This window comes from Sorex fumeus, unplaced genomic scaffold (genome assembly GCF_029834395.1).
Source record: "Sorex fumeus unplaced genomic scaffold, SorFum_2.1 ptg000047l, whole genome shotgun sequence".
In the NCBI taxonomy this organism is placed as follows: Eukaryota; Metazoa; Chordata; class Mammalia; order Eulipotyphla; family Soricidae; genus Sorex; species Sorex fumeus.
The window spans coordinates 9,104,471-9,123,541 of record NW_026606104.1 but is presented as its reverse complement, the minus strand read 5'-3'; the positions used below and the strand labels follow the sequence as shown (position 1 = coordinate 9,123,541).

Genomic DNA, 19,071 nt, shown 5'->3' with positions numbered 1-19,071 from the left:
AGATGTGGCCCCAAAGCCAAGAAAATTTAAAATAAATAAAATAAAATCTGGTGGAGACAAATAATCACAAATATGTCTTACATGCCATGATAAGAACTCTAAATGAAAGTAACCTTAATATTAAGAATTATAGAGGATTAAAAGGTCAAGTTGGGAGCAGGAGAGAGTACTCAAAGAACTGGAGTACATGCCTTGCATGTGGGAAGACTAGGATTGATCCTTATCCCCACCATCTTCCCCCACCCCACCATACATAGACACACACACCGCACTACCAGATGTAACCCCAAGTAATATACTGTGAGTGGCCCCTAAACAATGATGGGCACTGCACCAAAACCAATAAAATAAGAGAAAAGAACGTGGCTGCCATCCTCAAGGGGAAAAGAGAGGAGAAAGTTTTAAGAAGGGGTATCAGAAGGCAGAAGATAGGACTTTCTCAGGATCTCCCTAGGTGCTGGACGGAGAACAGACTGAAGGGAGCCCAGGGTGCAGGAAATAAACTTTCACATAGCTGCTGGACATTGCCTACTTAGTTTAGATCTGATAATCACACATGCAGCTTCAATTCAGTTGCACTAAAGGGCCAGGGAAGCAATGATTCCAGCCTAACATCCATGGCCCACCAAGGCTCCCTTCACAGAGCCACTTTTTAACATCCTGAAGACTTAGCAGTCTTCTCAGATTCTCTCAACGTTCTACTTGGAGGCCTAGAATGTTCTGCAAGTCAAATCTTCAGGTAAATCTTTAGCTAATTCTTTCCTTCCAGGTAGATTTTTCCCAACAGTTGTTCACTGAGTACTTAACTCAGCACTGACATGCAATCAATCTCCAGTGACAGTACCATACTGGGTACAGCACAAACAAGAGTGTGTACATGACAGCTCAGAGCAGTATAGAAGGATGCAAATTAGAACACTTGTACATAAGAAATGATAAACCAAAAATAAGAGTTGTGTAGAAGGAATAACCTATACCTCAGGCAACCTCAGAGCAATCAGAAGCAGAAGTTTCAGCATCCACATGTTTTACAAGTTTAGACAAGTCATTTCTTCTAGGCCTTAATTTCTTCATCTCTAATATGAAGAAATTAAATAAAAAACTCCTATACTTACTTCATTTTATTTCTTAGTTACTAATTATATGGAGCAATGTCTAATCCTGAACCCCTCCTATAAAATGAGACTTAAAACACACTTGTGGAAATCTGAATACACAGTCATGTAAAGGCCAGCAGAAATTACTTAAAGATCCTGTAGGATATTATCCAAGAAAAACATTCAACTTGACAACCTAAGTGTAAATAAAACACTTAGATACTGCACTATCTATTTTTAATACACAAGTTATATAAACAAAAACTAATCCAATGAATCACCCCTCAAAAACTAGAAGCACTGACAAAGCCTGAATTTTGCCAAATCTGTCCATTTTGCCAAAACCACCATTTTTATTCTACTCCTCAAACTCCCATTGCATCCCTCTTACCTCTTTCCCACAACTGGTTAATTCCATTCTTCTATGAACAGTCTTATTGACCCTTTATACAATTTTCCCCATCCTCACTTCTACACAAAGCCAAGTTAGAATGTCAGAAATAGATAACATCTTCTTCAACCCTTTAATTTTACAGATCAGCAAACCAAGAATTAGAAAGGTTGGGTGCGTGGTATACCATGACAGAGCTCTTGAGCAGCACAGCCAAGACTTTGTAATTATTTGTGGGGTGGGGAACACCTCATGCATTTCCAACACATTCCCCCATTCCCCTTCCTATCAGGGACAACCATGCTGCTTTTTTCTCTGACCCCATATAAGGTCTACTACCATCTACTGGGAGCCTACTGTACTCTCCATGATGTCGTATTTTATCCTCTCAAAAACTCTAGAAGAGATGCTTCATTTGGCTTTTTTTAAAAAAAACCTAGGAGTTGAGCTCCCACATGACTTAGCACCTCCACTTCTTAGTATGTACCCCAAGAGCCAAAAAACTCTATTCAGAAAAGACATTTGCCCTCCTACATTATTTGCAGCACTATTCACAATAGCCAAAATCTGGAAACAACCCAAATGACCAAGAACAAATGACTGGATAAAGAAGCTCTAGTACATATGCACAATGGAAAACTGCTCCCCTTTAAGATGAAGTCAAGCAAATTGCTGCTATATGTACGGATATGGAGTATCATGCTGAATGAAATCAATCAGAAGGACGGGGACAAACAGGATGATGTCTCATTTGCTATATATATATATATATATTTAGCTTTTAGATTTTTGGGTCACACCTGGTGATGCTCAGGGGTTACTCCTGGCTCTGCAGTCAGGAATTACTCATGGTCATGCTCAGGAGACCCTATGGAATGCTGAGGATTGAACACAGGTCGGCCATGTGCAAGGCAAATGCCCTACCCACTATACTATCGCTCAGCCCCTCATATGCTATATATATATATATATATATATATATATATATGTAGTAGTGTCACAAATGCCCAAGGCAACAGAAATTGAAATTGAGAGTTGATCTTTAGTAGGAAGTTTATCATGGCGTTGGGGGTGGGATATGGGCTGGGAAAATGGTGGAGGGAAGTGAACATCTGGTGGAGGCTGTGGTGCTTGAATATTGATGTAAGAAATTCTACCATTAACAGTATTGTAAGCCATGGTGCCTAAAATGAAGTTTGTTTTTTAAAAATGTTTATTAAATAAAAAAATATGATAGGTCAGCTATTAAACGGATTTACAAAATCTTCTCATGGAGGTTCCCAGAAGTAAGAGGCTCTCAGTGGTCCTTCCAACCCAAGTCCTTGAGGCAGACAACCACAGGGCTTGCTGGCACAGGCGCTATGCCCCAACATTATCCACCGGGTCTTTATATGACTTTATTATGAGGAAAGTAATCTCCCAAAACCCACAGAGAGGGTGCTCGGCAACAAAGACGCCAATCCTGCAAGACTGTGAATTCCATCTGGCACTGTTCACGGGCACTGCTGATGAAGATTTCACTGTTTGGGCCACAACAATGAAATCTACTTGACCGACAGCACTGGCACTGGAATTCTTCTCCCAAAAGGAGAGACAGACAAGGACATAACGCCAGGCGGTGTTGGACTGAACAAGAAAAATAATGTATGCATTAATTTTGTAAGGAGCAAGAGGAATGAGAGGAGGAACATTTTCATTAATTTGAGGTGGGGGGGTCACACCTTACAGTGCTCAATATGACACTCAGGAGTCATTCCCAGCAGTTTTTGAGGGACCATGCATAAGACTTAACCCCAGCTTCCTGCATGGAAAGCATGCACTCTGCCCACCAAGCTCTCTTTCTCTCCAGCCCTAGGATGGCTCTTAAGAGAGAAAAGGGATCTCAGGTGAGGTGGTACTGCAGCAACTGAAAATAACTGGAACAAACACATCCCTGGCAGTGTGGATAGCAAGTGCAAAACCATTCGAGGTGGATGCGCTTGGTGTGTTCCGGGAGCAGATTAGAGTCCAGCAGTGCAGAAAATGCACAGCCCATCACCTGCCTGGTCTGAATCCGTGCGCCTTCTCTTCCAAGTGTTCACTGGACAAGTGAACCACACAACCGCACACCCCATCTGTTAAGGGTAGATGATTATTCTACTTTCCTAAGCAGATGGTTAGGATTAAGCAAATTCATAACATGTAAAGTAATTAATAGCCAGTTATCCCTCAGGTTCAAGAAATGATCATTATGATGTTATTAAAGTAGGTCATTGAGAACTTAGCTCCCATCCAATTATTTCCAATCTGATAGTTTAAATCCAGGGTTTAATTCTGCTGCCCTGAGCACTTTTGGGTGTGGCACAAAAAATAAAATTAAAAATGAAACAAAAAAACATAAGACAATTATTTTATTTTTAAAATCCTTTCGCAGAGAGAGAGAGAGAGAGAGAGAAGAAAAGTGTCTGTCACAGAGGCGGGAAAGGGATGGGCGAAGAAAACTGGGAATACTGGTAGTAAGAAATGTAACTGTGTACCTCGCTGTGATTCAAAAAAACTAAGAAACTAAATAAAACAAAATAAAATCCTTTGACCATTGGAGGGGGGACTACAGGGTAGGACTGAACTAAACCTCCCCACTTCCTGGAGAAATTTTAACTAGAAAAGAAAGACAAGGTGCACTGGAGGATAAGTGGATAGGGCACTTGCTTTGCATGTGGCTGAACTGGATTTGATTCCCAGCATCCCAACTGGTCCTCTGTGATCCCTGAGCCCAGAGTCAGGAGCACCACTGGGTGCAGTCCAAAAACAAAAAGAAAGACAGAGAAAAAGAAGAAAATCAAAGCAACATTCAAGTGTCAATAATCTGTTTGTTAGTCTCTAGACTGGTTTTTAGAGCACAGCCCCAAACAAAGCAATGTGGGAAGATAGAGTACACAACATTGATAGGCATCAAAACAAGGAGAGAAGTCAGGGACCACAGGGAACCTGGGTTCCTCTCTCCTGTCTGGCTTCCTGCAGCTCTTGAACATTGTTTACTTTTCATCTTTATAGCCCATGTGTTAAAGGACAAACCACAGGCAGACAAACCACAGACAGCCCAAGTGTGTTGGAAGTACAGTGAGTCTTTCCAAACTACTTGTAAGGAGGAGGAAGCCCACAGTTCCAGGCATTTTAAAGGAGGTTAGTGAATTCCTCTGACAGGTCTATAATGTCACTGTCACTGTCACTGTCCTCCCATTGTTCATCGATTTTGATCGAACGGGCCCAGTAACGTCTCCATTGTGAAAATTGTTACTGTGTTTGGCATATCAAATACGTCACGGGAAGCTTGCCAGGCTTTGGTGTGCGGGCGAGATACTCTCGGTAGCTTGCCGGGCTCTCCGAGAGGGGCGGAGGAATCGAAAGGTCTATAGTGAGGTTTTAAAAATCATATATCCCCTAACACCTGGGTAATAAATCCACTTTTGAATTAACTTTGATTATGGGGTTAGTGACTGATTTAGTTTTTAATAGACATTTCACCTTCTTAAGATTTCTTCTTAAGATGGCTGGAGAGATAGCACAGCGTGTAAGGCAGTTGCCTTGCACGTGGCTGACTGGGGTTTGATTCTTCCGTCCCTTTCGGTGAGCCCAGCAAGCTACCTAGAGCATCCCACCTGCACAGAAGAGCCTGGCAAGCTCCCCATGGCATATTCAATATGCCAAAAACAGTAACAACAAGTCTCACAATGGAGGCATTATTGGTGCCTGCTTGAGCAAATAGATGAACAATGGGAAGACAGTGCTACAGTATTAAGATGTCTATTTTCTTAGCAACAGTTTGTTGAAGAGGCTTCCTTCCTCCACTCAATACTTAGGGCTTTTTGTTAGAAATTAATCTTGATTCAGGAGAAAAGTTGAAGATAAGAAATATGTAATCATGCAGTTTCCATTGTATTGAAAAATAAACTACTTTTTCTGTCAAAAAAAATATATATATTCCTTCTACCAGACGAACATCAGGGTTTTCACTTTTTAATGTCACACATGTCCATTTCACAGCAACTCTAAGAAAACCACAAAGTCTTTCCTCTCATCCATTTATTCACCTAACATATATTCATTTGCCCCATTCCAGGACTATTCTAGATGTAGAATCCAAAAGGCAGCAAAACATAAAATTCTCCACCCTCATGGAACTTATACTCTACTTAAGAGGAGATAGATTATGAACAAAACTTATAATTGTATATGGAATAAATGCTAAGGAAACAAGGAAGAAGGGAAGGAATAAGATGTGGCATCTTTGATTTTGTTCTGAGTGAGACCCTGCAGGAAATGAACCCTGTAGTTAATCTGGAGAGAAACGTTCTAAGAAAAGTCAAGAGCACATGCAAAGGTTCCAGGTGAGAATATGTATGACGCTCTAGGGGGTACAGCTGCAGGCCAGGCATTGGGGGCCAAGTGAGCAAACCAGGAGAGGAATGAAGTCAGAAGTGAGCTGCAAAGAACAGGCCAGTTATATAAAATTTTGATCCTTACTCAGAGAAAGACAGAAATATAGTAGAGTCCTTTAAGGTAGAGAAATGGTAAGATCCAACCTAAGTTGAACCAGAACCATGCAGCTACTGAATGTAATATATAACATGTACCTTGCAAAGGAAGCACTACACTTGATTTATGAATTGTGTTAACTTGGACAGGCCACCTGACTTCTCTGCACTTGCCTATTCTCATCTTTAGAGCTCCACTCCACTTCTATATTATGATTTGACTCATTTCCTTTGCCTTTTTATAGTTCTGTCTTCATTTGGGGGGCACATACCCAGTAGTGCTCAGAGATTACTCCTGGTTTTGTGCTCTCAGTTCACTTCTGGTGATGGTCAGGGGATCACATGTGGTGCTAGTAATAGAAACAGGGTTAGCAGAGCACAAGGCAAGTTCCTTAGCTCATATGCTATCTTTCCAGCTCCAATAGTTATCATTTTTATCAACTATAAATGTGGTTCTTTTCCAAAGCCATAACTGAAATAGAACTCAGTTAAAGAATTTAATTTTAAAATATAAATATTTATAGGCTAAGTCCATGTCATACATCCAAATCCAAAGATGATATGACTCCATCATGTTCAATGGAATTCCACAATTTGACAGAGGAAGGAAATTAATTCTCGTAGGGAGAATTTTTCTCCTATGCAGCTGAAGGGCTATGGGAGAAAGGGAAAAAAGCAGTCAGGCACTCGACAAGAGGAGGCATGAACTGAACCAAAGAAGCTGACCAAGGAAACAGCCTGGAAGAGTAAGCAGAGAATCATAAGAAAGGAGGGCATGCCAGGAGGGATGCATAAGGAAGTAACAAAGGAACAGGCATGATTGCTCAAGGTGTGCTCTGGAACATCCCCCTGCCCCACAAGGACTATGGTATGAGCATCACTGTATCACTGTATCATTGTCATCCCGCTGTTCATGGATTTACTCGAGCGGGTGCCAGTAATATCTCCATTTGTCCCAGCTCTGAGATTTTGGCAGCCTTTCCTTACTCATCTTTCCCAACGCTACCAGATTGGAGGCTCTTTCAGGGCCAGGGGAATGAGACCTGTTACTGTTACTGTTTTTGACATATCAAATACAACACGGGTCACTTACCAGGCTCTGCCCCTGCGAGCGGGATACTCTAGATAGCTTGCCGGGCTCTCCAAGGGGTATATATTCCCTCTGATTTGTTGCCTACTGTCTGAACCCAAACAAATATGGTGTGGTAATCATGAAAAATGGGTAGGGAGTCTTATGATGTGTCCAGGAATATATTCACTCATATGTGAGGCTCAGTCCGAGCATGTGAAAAACAGCCTGGAGCATGGCAGCTGTTGGGTAGTGGAGGTCACTAGGGTTGGGTCCCTTAGGGCGGGGAGGGCTCTCACCTTCCATTCACTTGACTATGAGCATAGCCAAGTGAATGGAAAAAATGGGAGAAATGGCTGAAAAAGCCTGTCAGACTTACTTTGCTGACAACCAGGCATTCTATAATAAAGATATTTAAAAGGAGACTTTTAAAACGCAAAACACAGAGAGAGAGAGAGAGAGAGAGAGAGAGAGAGAGAGAGAAAGTGTGTTCTGTTTTTAGATGGTGTCAACCATGGACATGGATGAGTAATTGAAGATACGCTGTTGAAATCAGGAAACCCAACTGGAAAAAGGCATAAAATGGAGTTTACCAACATGAAAATGGAGAAGGAACTGCCATTGGACTTTGCTAAATGTGAATTATACTGGGGCTGGTGTGATTCAGTTTGGCAGAGTGAAGGAAGCAAGCATAACTGAGGTACCCGGTCTGGTACCATTCACTGATTTCAGAAAAAAAAAAGGAGCTGAGTTTAAACCCCAGTAGGTATGGGGCTTTGTTTTAACACAAATAATAATCTAGATAGATGGCTGCTAGATAGATAAAGGCATAACATAAAACTGGGAGTTAGTAGATACTCATTGAGGCATGAAAGTAAAAACAAATAAATGACTGAGAAGGAAAAAGAGATATGCAATCTTAGAGACAGTCAAGACACAGGCGCAGGATTAAGCACTGAACAAGAAAACTGAGAAGACAGGACCAGAGTAAGTACAGCAAAGAGGATGCTTGTCTTGCATGAGGACTACCTGGGTTAAATTCCCAGCACCCCAGAGTGATCCCTGAACCCAGAGCCAGGAATAAGTCCTGAGCACTGTGGACATCCCAAAACACAACTATATAAAAACTGAATAGAGATGTGGGAGGTAAGGGGAAAATCAGGAAGAGGAATTCAGAGAAACCAAGAAAACACAACATAGTGAGAAAAGTAGCAGTAACAAAGGCTGAGAGAGAACAATACAGATGCTGACTGAAAACAAGCGCCAGGGAAGTCTGTACTTTGCACCTTTTCTAGCACCTGCCACAGAGAGTGAGGGGTGTGGGTGCCTGCCTGCTTCAGGCAAGGAGTTAATGGGCCTGAAAAGAGAGGAGACAAAGGTAAACACCACTCCCTGACAGACTCGGCTGTTATCAGAGATGTTTTATTCAACACTCTGAGGAGGTGTAAGCTGTGAGAAGGAACTAAGAGCTTGGCAGCAGAAGAGGAAGATCTTCTCCCGGTGGTGAAAAGATTTCTTAGTTAACACCTGGGTCTCCTGGGACCACTAATCCTGAAACTAGCAGTAGCCTTCAGAAAGGCTAACTGCTTCTGACAAGAGCTGAGGACAAAGTAGTCACCCAAGTCATCCAACTTCCAGTCAGGCTTCTCACCTCCACATTCTTCTCACACCTAGTCTTTCTCCATCAGCAAAATAAAGCTAAGGAGCAGGAATAACATTTCCACCCAAATCATAGTCAAAAGTGGAACCCAAAAACCACAGCACCACTATCTGGGGGCTCACAATCTGACACCTCTCAGTCTCTCAGGAAAGGGCTTTACTGAAAGTACCAGCCAGTTTCTGGAATCCTGGGACCAAAACTCTTCATGCCAGCAAAAGCTACCTAACTACCCTTCTCTTAGCTCTCTGAGAAACAAAAAGAAACCAAAGGAGGACAAAGTCTTTAATCCCAAAATGATTCTTCATGTCCAATCGAGAGCGCTTGAAGAAAAATTTTCAAGCCAACAGAAAAACTGGGTTTTTTTTTCACTTGTGTCTATGATCCTTTCTCCTCTACAAAAGAGAAACCCAACCCCCAAATGATCATTTTTCTTGGCTTAATTTCCCTATTTTGTGATATATAATTGGAAACAGACTGCTTTTTCCTGGCTTTGGAGAACAGGATCTTCGGAGTCGCAAGAACTGCCAACTACAGAACCTCACCCTTAGCAAAATTTCCTCTACAAACCTCTTACCTCTCTACCTACTTGAAATACATTAGTCCAAAAGAAAGAGGTTCCAGTGACAGGGCCTGACATTGAGCAAGGCCCTCAGTTTGATTTTGGGCACAGCACAGGCCACTGACCACCCTACCAGTGTGGTACTGGTAGCCCCCAAGCACCACCGGATCTAAGAATGATCAGGTGTGGTCCCAGGCCCCTTCATACTGTTGGGTGTGGCCAATATGAAAATATTTAAATCCCTTCTTATTCAGGGCTGGAGCGATAGCACAGTGGGTAGGGCATTTGCCTTGCGCGTGGCTGACCCAGGTTCAATTCCCAGCATCCCATATGGTCCCCTGAGTACCACCAGGGGTAATTCCTGAGTGCATGAGCCAGGAGTAACCAACCCCTGAGCAATGCCGGGTGTGGCTCAAAAAGCAAAAAAAAAAAAAAAAATCCTTTTTATTTGGAGAGTGAGTTTTCTCCTAACAAATTAGCCACTTTTCTTTCTTAGTTTCTCAGCATGTCATCTACAGGGGATACTTTCTGGAAGATTATAAAGTATTCAGTAGAACCGGTTCCCCAGAGAACCTCCGTATTAGCCCATGGACTGAATAAATTGAAACCTTGGATGTCTTAAAGAACCACTATTCAAATATTAAAATTAAGATGTCATGAAGAAAAATATATGTCATGTATTGCTCTTTCTCTATGATCCTGCTTCAAAACATGCCACAGCCAATGGTTGACTATGCAGCAGTTGTCATGGTGGAGTACGACAAATTCAAAATAAAGAGACAGGTGTGTCCTTCAAAAGTTTTAGTCTACTGTATTTTTTTCGTTATTCAGATAGTGTCTAATGAAAACACAACCAGTACCAATCTCAGTAAAGACCAAAAATTAAGAAACCAAAGAGGTCTGCTGAGAAAGGCTTTGGCAAAAAGAACAGCAATAGTAAGAGTCATTTAGAAGACCAGAAACTTCTCCCACTCACTAGAGAAGACCAGACACAGCTATGATGCTGAATGTGTGTAATGAGTCAATTATAATTTCCTTCAAAGGCTAGTTTCATTTGCCAGCTAATTGTACAAAGTTTAATCCGACAGGAAAAGATGCTTCATCTTTATGGCCACTCAGAGGACAGGGTTTCGTTTGAGTTGGTTTTGTTTTAGAAGAAAAGGCAGAAAGAACATAAGCCATAACAACACAGAGAGCAGCCCAAAAAAAGTAATTAGAGTGCCACATGAACTGCTTAGGATTCTACCTCAAAAAACCTCCCTGCTTCCCCACCAAAAAAGCCCTGCTCTGCTACACATCATCATACTGCACTGCACTGCACTGTCCTCCCATTGTTCATTGATTTGCTCAAGCGGGCCCAGTAATATCTCCATTGTGAGACTTGTTGTTACTGTGTTTGGCATATTGAATATGCCACATTATCATACTACTAATCATAAAATGAAAACTGTCAATAGACACCAGTGTTTTTTACATCCAATGATCAACGGTGTACTATCAAAATACACAAATCACTAAAGCTGCTAGTTAAATTATACTGTTCAAAGCAAATCTTTTCAAACACCAAATGGAACTGAGTGTTCATCAAGTTCCAATTAACACTGCAACACACTGTAACACTGTCCTCCCACTGTTCATCGATTTGCTCAAGCGGGTCCAGTAACTTCTCCATTGTGAGACTTGTTGTTACTGTGTTTGGCATATCGAATATGTCATGGGTAGCTTGCCAGGCTTTGCCGTTCGGGTGAGATACTCTCAGTAGCTTGCTGGGCTCCCCGAGAGGGGCGGAGGAATCGAACTCAGGTTGACCAAGTTGGCCGCATGCAAGACAAACACCCTACCTGCTGTGCTATCGCTCCAGCCCAAGTTCCAATTAATAAGATACAATAAGAATTTTCAAAGAGGGGCTGGAGCGATAGCACAGCAGGGAGGGCGTTTGCCTTTCATGTGGCCAACCCAGGATCGATTCCCAGTATCCCATATGGTCCCCGGAGCACCGCTAGGGATAATTCCTGAATGCAGCAGCCAGGAGTAACCCCGGTGAATTGCTGGGTGTGACCCCCCCAAGCAAAAAAAAGGAATTTTCAAAGAAATCCACAGTTCTGCCAGCTCCTCCCCCTGCCCATGAGGTGCTCTTTTCTACCTATCAGGGGGTTCAACTTCACACAGCCCAGCCCAGCCCTGGGCACATTCACCACCAGGATCTTAGCCTGAGACATACACTCTCTGCTTCTTCCTGGAGAAACCCATGATTTCTCTTGAATATCAGCCCCCAACCCCCTACACACACACACACACACACACACACACACACACACACACATACACACACACCACACACACACACACACACACACACACACATACACACACACCACACACACAAAGTAAACTTCTTTAAATAGAACTACTTTGGTTCATTATCTTGTATCCCCCTGCAATTCTTTTCTGTGAGGAAAGGACCTGGAAAACCTGGGCAAGGTTAGAACTGACTTTCCTTTTCTTACAAACATCAGTTCCTTGTTCCAGCCTGAGTCCACAGTTCCTTGAGAATGTACATGGTGGGAACAGTTCCTGTGCTGTGTAGAACAAGTGGACTTCAGGGCAGCTTGACAATGGACTTTGGGAGCTAGTGCAAAGGGTTAGTCCACGCAGGTGAGGTGTTCATAGCAGACTTTACAATCCTAATCCACACCAGACAGTTCTCCAGGTGGCAGAGGTGAGTGAGCAGAGAGGTGAAAATACTCTTTTCTCAAGGATATCTCCCTCACTCCCTACTCACATGCAACATAGTGATGCTGGAAAGAACTTTAACTTCTAAATTTATAAATGCATAAAATACAGCCAAACCTGAAGTGTTCTCTTTTACTTATTTTTGTTTGTTTGGGTGCCACATCTAGTGGTGCTCAGGGATCATTTGTGGCTCCTGGTGGTACATAAGGGATGATATGTGGTGCCCAGAATCAAACCTGGATTTGCCAAGTGCAAGGGAAGCAGCTTACTCACTGCTCTATCTCTCTGATCCCTGAAGTATTTCAGTTAAAAAAATAGAAAAGAAATACTGCAGCCCTTCTCCCAAAGCAATTTAATCAACAGGAAAGTTCAAGGACTAGAATCCATAAAGGTTGTTCTCTAACCATTATTTTATTAAAGGTCTAAAGAGATTAAATGGGTATTTACAAATGGTCTGGCTGCCATTTCAAACAAAATCCTGACCTCCAGAAAGTACCTGAAAAATAAATTATACAGTTTAAAAACAAAGGGGGTGCTTTTCCCTTCAGCAAATACCACCCAATTCTGAAGCCCCCTTCCTCTAACATCAGTGTCCAAGAGTTAAGGGCAAACTGTTTATGTGTTACTGTGCTTTCTCTTAAAGTGAAGAAAGAGTTCACATTGGAAGAGGGATTATTTCTGCCTCTGTTGTCAGGAGCGAACCTGGCACTGCTCAAGGGTTTATACCCAGGAAAGCAGGATGCAAGGTAAGTGCCCCAACCCCTTCATTAATGCTCTGAAACCCTAGAGGGGTCCAAATTTAGGCCAAATTCTCAACTATTGTGTAATTTAATATGAAATATTAAAAATGAACTTGGCCAGGCTTCACTATCACTAAGGGTCCTCTTCTTAGATGTGAAGTTCTCAGCAAAAACAGCTAACCCCCCACTGCCCTATAATTAAGTAACCAGGCAATATAACAAGATTATAATCATGAGGGCAAGAGTCTAGGGCCCCTTTTGCAAGGGTAACCTCAATTTTAAATGTGGTTTCTATCCTTGAACATTTACCCATAAGTCTTAATGTTTGGCCTGGAAAACTAAAGAATAAAAAATGTAGAATATGGTCCAAATGAGGGTGATCTCATGCAGAACTTTTATGAATGTTGCTTCAAACACGCATATTGCACTTATCTTGGTTAAAAGATAAAAATCATTCACTCTAAGTACGCAAAAGACAAACACTCAGAAGTCTGTGCTAAATTTTAAGCAAGAATTTGGCAAGTAGAAACCAAAGCTTGATGTCAGTTAACTAACAAATGTGTTGTTTCAAAATATGTAAAACAAGAACTCTAGAAATGGACAGGGCCCAGAATTCTTTTGGTGGGGTTCTTTCCAAGCTGTGTTGATTTATTTGTTTGACAAGAAACCAAACAAATTTGCAATAGTTTGTGGTTTATAAAATACTACGAAGAAACAAATTATCATTTTGAGAGTTACTCTGAAGATGAGAAACCAGAAATTACTGCCATGGATCTCAGGACACAATTTTCCTCCAAAGCCACAAATGTCCTCACTAAAAACTGCTAAGGCTGATTATTATTTGTGAAGTAATTTAGATTTACTTTTTATTATATTTCTAACTGCATATGCTCCTAAAGGCAGTACCAGATTGCTTTTAAGCTAAAGCTCCTAAAAATATTTCTTTAATTTGGTTGTGCAAATTTCAAAGAAATACTTTTAAATTTTTAATTTTATTTTTATTATTTTTTTACAGACTTACAAACCTTCATGATTACATTTCAGTCATACAATGATCAAGTACCCATCCCTCCACCAGTGCCCATTCTCCACCACCAATGATCCCAGTATCCCTCCCGCAACCCCCTCCTCCATTCCCCCCACACCTCTTTTTTTTTTCTAATTTTTAAAAAAATTTTAAACATAAGGAAAATGCCCAGTGGGTAGACTGAAACATAAATTTATTTTTTAAAGTAATGTTGCAAGTTAAAAAAATAGAAGCCTGCCTTCATTAACTACTAAATATGCTGTTATAGTTTTTTATCACAGAGCAACAAAAGAAAAAATGCAATATCAAAATGGATTACCAAGAGGTGGCAAGGTAGACAGGCACTTCAAAATGATGGCAGAGCAAGTTCCAGGAAAAAAATTACAGCAGAATTAATACTTACCAATAATCCTCTAAATTCCTACTATCCTGTTAATCTTGAAATATTTAATTCACAGATTTTCAATCCCAGGAAACTAGTGATTATTTAAATTCTGAAGACACTGGTACTGATCGCCTGCTTAGTATCGTACTCAAAGGACTTTTGAGTGCCCAGTTGGCTCTTAGGCCCAGATTATATCCTCAGAAAAGAATGTGCTTTTACCTTTACAAGTTTTTACAAGTCACAATCAGGCTTTCATGCAGAAGGGAGCGTTTCACAAAGAAAGGGACAATAGTTTCCTTTAAGCAAACAAATTCTGTCAATCTCTAAAGACTCAGTGTGACAAAGCTCTCAGAAGCTCCAAGGTGTTTTGGCCCTCAGGGTATCAAGAGAATTGAAAGAGGACAGCTAATCTGCCTAAAACTCCTAGGAACTAGAACTGTAAATCTATTAAGGAATAGAGAGTTGATAAATGTTTGCTGAATGAGTAAACTAGATGAAAACAAAACTAAATCGGAGTCTAAATAAAGTACTACTCTGAAGTTTAAGTGCAATAGTGAGAGTCAGCAGGAAAAGACTAAATTTTAAAGTTATTTATTTATTTGCGGTGCCAGAGGTTCAGGATGAGAGTTATTTTGGAAGAATATCCACTTGACCCTAACCTTGGTTAAGATAAGTCAACACTACCTGATACACAAGTAATAAGAAATTTGAAATAGGCCTATGAAACTGCAGACAAAAACAGAAAACTTGATTTAAAAGTTAATGGGGTCAAAATAAATAGCTGGAAGGATTGAGTGTTTGTCAGCCAAAAGGCTTGGGTTTGATTCCATGCACCCATAGAACAGGACGAGCAACTCCAGGTGTGCCCCAATATTTTCTATTTATAGGAATTAATATAGACACATCACACCTATACTGGACAAATATGATACTCCGAATTATTGCTATCTTAAAGCATATGCCTCTGAAGAATGCACAGCCACAGAAATACTGTAATGCAGGGCAATCTCTTCTTGTCTTCCACTTGGAAGATATTAATGAAAATGACAGGATTATAAAACTGAAAACAAATTCACCACATCTAGTTTTCTACAAAAGGCAAATTAAGGGCCGGAGCAATAGTACAGTGGGGAGAGCATTTGCCTTGCATGTGGCCGACCTGGGTTCAATCCCCGACATCCCATATAATCCCCCAAGCACCACCCATAGTGATTCCTTAGTGCAGAGCCAGGAGTAACCTCTGAGCATTGCTGGGTGTGACCCAAAAAGCAATAAATAAATAAATAAATAAAGGCAAATGAAGTGGGGCCAGAGTGGAGCCAGAGCAACAGTATAGTGGACGGGGCTCCTGCCTTGCACAAGGCCCACCTGAATTTCACCCCCAGCATCCCATATGGTTCCCAAGCACCTCTGGGAGTGATACTCAAGGAAGCATAGAGCTAAGAGTAAACCTTCAGCACCAATGGGTATGACCCCAAAACAACACACAAAAAAAAGACAAATAAAGTTCATTATAAAAGGAGTCACAATAGATTTCTTAAGAGTCCTAGTTCTCATAAATAATTTGAAATAGTATTCAAAATAGTCAAAGATATTTTACATATGCATCTTATGGAAAACAAGTACAAACAATTATATGTGTGTATACATGTTTTAGTGTGTCTTAATGCATATATGGGTGTTTACATGGTTATATGTGCCTATATAAAAATATATATATGATTTGGGGATCACACCCAGCGATGCTCAGAGGCTAGTGCTGCAGTGCTCAATGGTTGATGCAGTAGTACTGGGGATCAACCAGTCTTCCAGTGGTTGTCTTTGAGGATCAAACCCAAATCTCATGCAAAGTAGAGTTCTAGACATACATCAAAAATATAGGCCTTGTCATTCAGTCATTCTTAATTTATTGAGTTGAAATTAACACTCCAGTGAGTTAATAAAGCCATATTTTCCACTTTTCAAATGTATGTCTAACACCCTAAAACAGGGGTGTGTCAAACACATCAATATTGTCCATGCTCCCCCTATGGGCTAACATTCAAAATAACAATAAATTCGCCAAGAGTTGCCTTTGAAGCACTAGGGTTCAAAAGCAAGCTGGCCATTTTTATTTTAAAAACATGAGCTGAATCAACAGTTGCTAAGTAAAGCTGCCCCGTAATGGTCAGATTCCATCAAAACAGGAAAAATTAAAGTTGACAAATGACAAAGACTAGCTGAAGGGCTGAAATAATGCTGAAGCCTTAAAACACTGAACAATACAAAGTTAAGGCCAAAAGCTAGGAACACCAAGAAACAGAGCAACATCCTCTAACTGACACAATGGCATGAAATCAATTTCAATTTAATTGCCCTTAAGGGGGGTAAGAATTATTTCCCTGCCTCCTCTGCCAACCCCAAGCTGTTTCCTAAGGAAGCCAAGTCATGCTAACCAACAATGTCTAGAGAATTAATAAAAGAAATTAAGAATAAAGATCCAGGGGCTGGAGCGAGAGCACAGCGGGTAGGGCATTTGCCTCGCACCGGCCAACCCGGGTTCGATTCTCAGCATCCCATATGGTCCCCTGAGCACTGCCAGGGATAATTCCTGAGTGCAGAGCCAGGAGTAACCTCTGTGCATCTCCAGATGTAACCCAAAAAGCACACACACAAAAAAAATCCACATTAGTACAAAGAAATTCTATTTATAACAGAAGGTCATTTTCGGAGGAGCTGTAATCTTGCACCCCTGTCAGACCATCACCTAGGAGAACCACAGAAATCATAGCCCGTGTTTCAGCACCAGGCTCTGGTCCCTTGGGGGTATGACAGAAGGCACCTGAATGGCTGCGCAAAAATCCGGCTGCGCTTTGTTGGTCGAGGCTACGCAGTCCGGCTAGGTTAGGAGTCAGAATTCACAGAAAACTGTGCAGGAACTTGGTCAAGCAACGAACCTCAAGCCTCTAATCCTTAAAGTGGAGTGATGAAAGGTGTGCCTAACCAGTGTGGGTGTAAGGATTAGGTGTGACTGTCCCTAAAACCTTGACAGGCTCAGCCCCATAAACTTGGGCTGTTTTATTACCAGTAAGAAACAGCTAATTGCTCACAGAAGTCACTGCAAAGTACCAGTTCAAGAAAATTAAAAGGTCTTGACATGTACTTTCTACTTGCACAGACGGATCTCCCAAACCCACTTGCTTACTACTCTTAAGGATGCTAGACTTGGGGAGATGAGTCCCTGCTATGCTTCCATGTTGCACAGCGGAGCAACTCCGAACCACCGCTGGGTTGGGCCCCCAAACAAAAAGGTCAGATAATGTCATTTGCACCATCCCTGTCATTTGCACCATCTCTGTCATTTGCATCACGCCTCTTGCTCTTCTCCCGGCACCTCTGGGTCAGGATAATCCGCAGTAACAAGCGCTGCGAGCTCAGCGCCGGGCGCTGTTACATCGTTCCATCCTCAGAGGACCGCGTTAGTGTTTATTTCCATTTCACAGCTACGGAAACGGAGCTTTGAAACGGAGCTTTTCTCCCGGTTTTTGTTTAGTTTTTTGTTTTGTTTTATTTGGTTTGGTTTGGTCGTCAATCTTCCCGGTCCACCCACTCTATTCTGCGAGAGGTCAGGTATCCCGGCTCCCTAAAATGCCATTCTGGAAAGTGGGACAAACGCCCCAATAAAACAAGGCGTTGTTAGCAACTGTCCGAGCAACGGGGCAGAGCTGCCCGAGTGTCCTAAACAAATGAAGATCGCTTGGCAGTCAACTGGGCAGGAAGGCGAAGAGACCCGCTGCGGGGGGCTTCGGGCTGCAGGACAGCGCCCCGCCCCTCCAGCACTGCCCCTCGAGGGCGCGGCCGTCAGCGAGCTCTCCTCGCGTCCGAGCTCGGGGTCCCTCGGCCGCCGCCTCCGCGTCTGTGACTGAGCACACTACCGCAAGTCCGGTCCCCCCCCGACGCCGCCCCGCGTCCGCAGAATCCGCGCGCGTTTAGAAAGAGTGAGGCGAGCAAGTTGTCGTCTCCCCAGAACTGCGACATCGCTTCCCGCGGCGGTCGCTCTCACCCACGCACCGCCCGCCGCTGACCCCCTGCTCCTCCAGGCGTAAACACTGCAGGGCCGACGCCGCCCTCGCAAGTACGGATGGGGGGGATCCCGGAGCCAACCCCTTACTCCCCGGCTGCGGGGAAACCCGGCTGGGAACCCCGCGCAGAGCGCACGGGCAGCGCGCAGCTTGCAGAGTGCAGGGTCCCGGGACCGCGGCCGGCCGCACGTACCTCGGAGGCGCGGGGTGCCGGGAGATCCAACCCGCTGCGAGCCGGACAGACGCCGGGAAAAGTGTCCCCGGCCCGCGCGCGGCGGCCGCGAGCTCAGCTGTGCAAGGCAGCGCTCGGCGCAACTACGCCATCCGGGGACTTTCACCTTCTGCTGGGAGCTCGGGGGAGCGCGCAGGGAAAGTGGTCGCGCGCGCAGGAGCCGCTCGCTGCCCGCCCGCCCTCTCTCGATCGCTCTCTCTCACTCTCGGGGAAGAGCCGAGCGCGCCTCGGCGGCCCCGAAACCCTCGATTACCCCCATCGGGCCGGCCCCGCGCGCTCGCTCGCTCTCACTCGCGCGGGCGGGGACTGGCCGGACGCCACAGCAATCAGCGCGCGGGGGGATGGGCGCCCCGCCCCCAGGTCCCCTCCAAGAGCCGCGGCCACCGAGAAACTCCACCCCGCAGGCGCCCGCCCCTCTCTCCTCCCCCTTCTCCTCCGCGGCTGATGGATGAGCACGGAGCGCGGCTCCGTCCGGCGTTTCCTTCGGGCCAAGGCTTGGAGGGAAAGGAGCAGAGAAGGGGCGCCGCGTCCTGCCCGGAGCCGGCCGCGTCGGCGGGGAAGGGCTGGACTGGGCAGCGCGAGCGCGAACTGCAGGCATTCGGA

The 19,071-nt window shown here is 43.5% G+C and overlaps 1 protein-coding gene across 1 annotated transcript in view; it reads right to left on the bottom strand.

Annotated features, from left to right (window-relative positions):
• Window positions 1–18,695, bottom strand: part of TGFBR3 (transforming growth factor beta receptor 3) — a 214,341-nt gene extending 195,646 nt beyond the window's left edge. The window contains exon 1 of the mRNA XM_056123379.1: window positions 18,430–18,695. The gene's annotated coding sequence lies outside the window, so the exon portion shown is untranslated. The remainder of the gene's footprint in view (window positions 1–18,429) is intronic.
• Window positions 18,696–19,071: the final 376 nt, after the last annotated feature.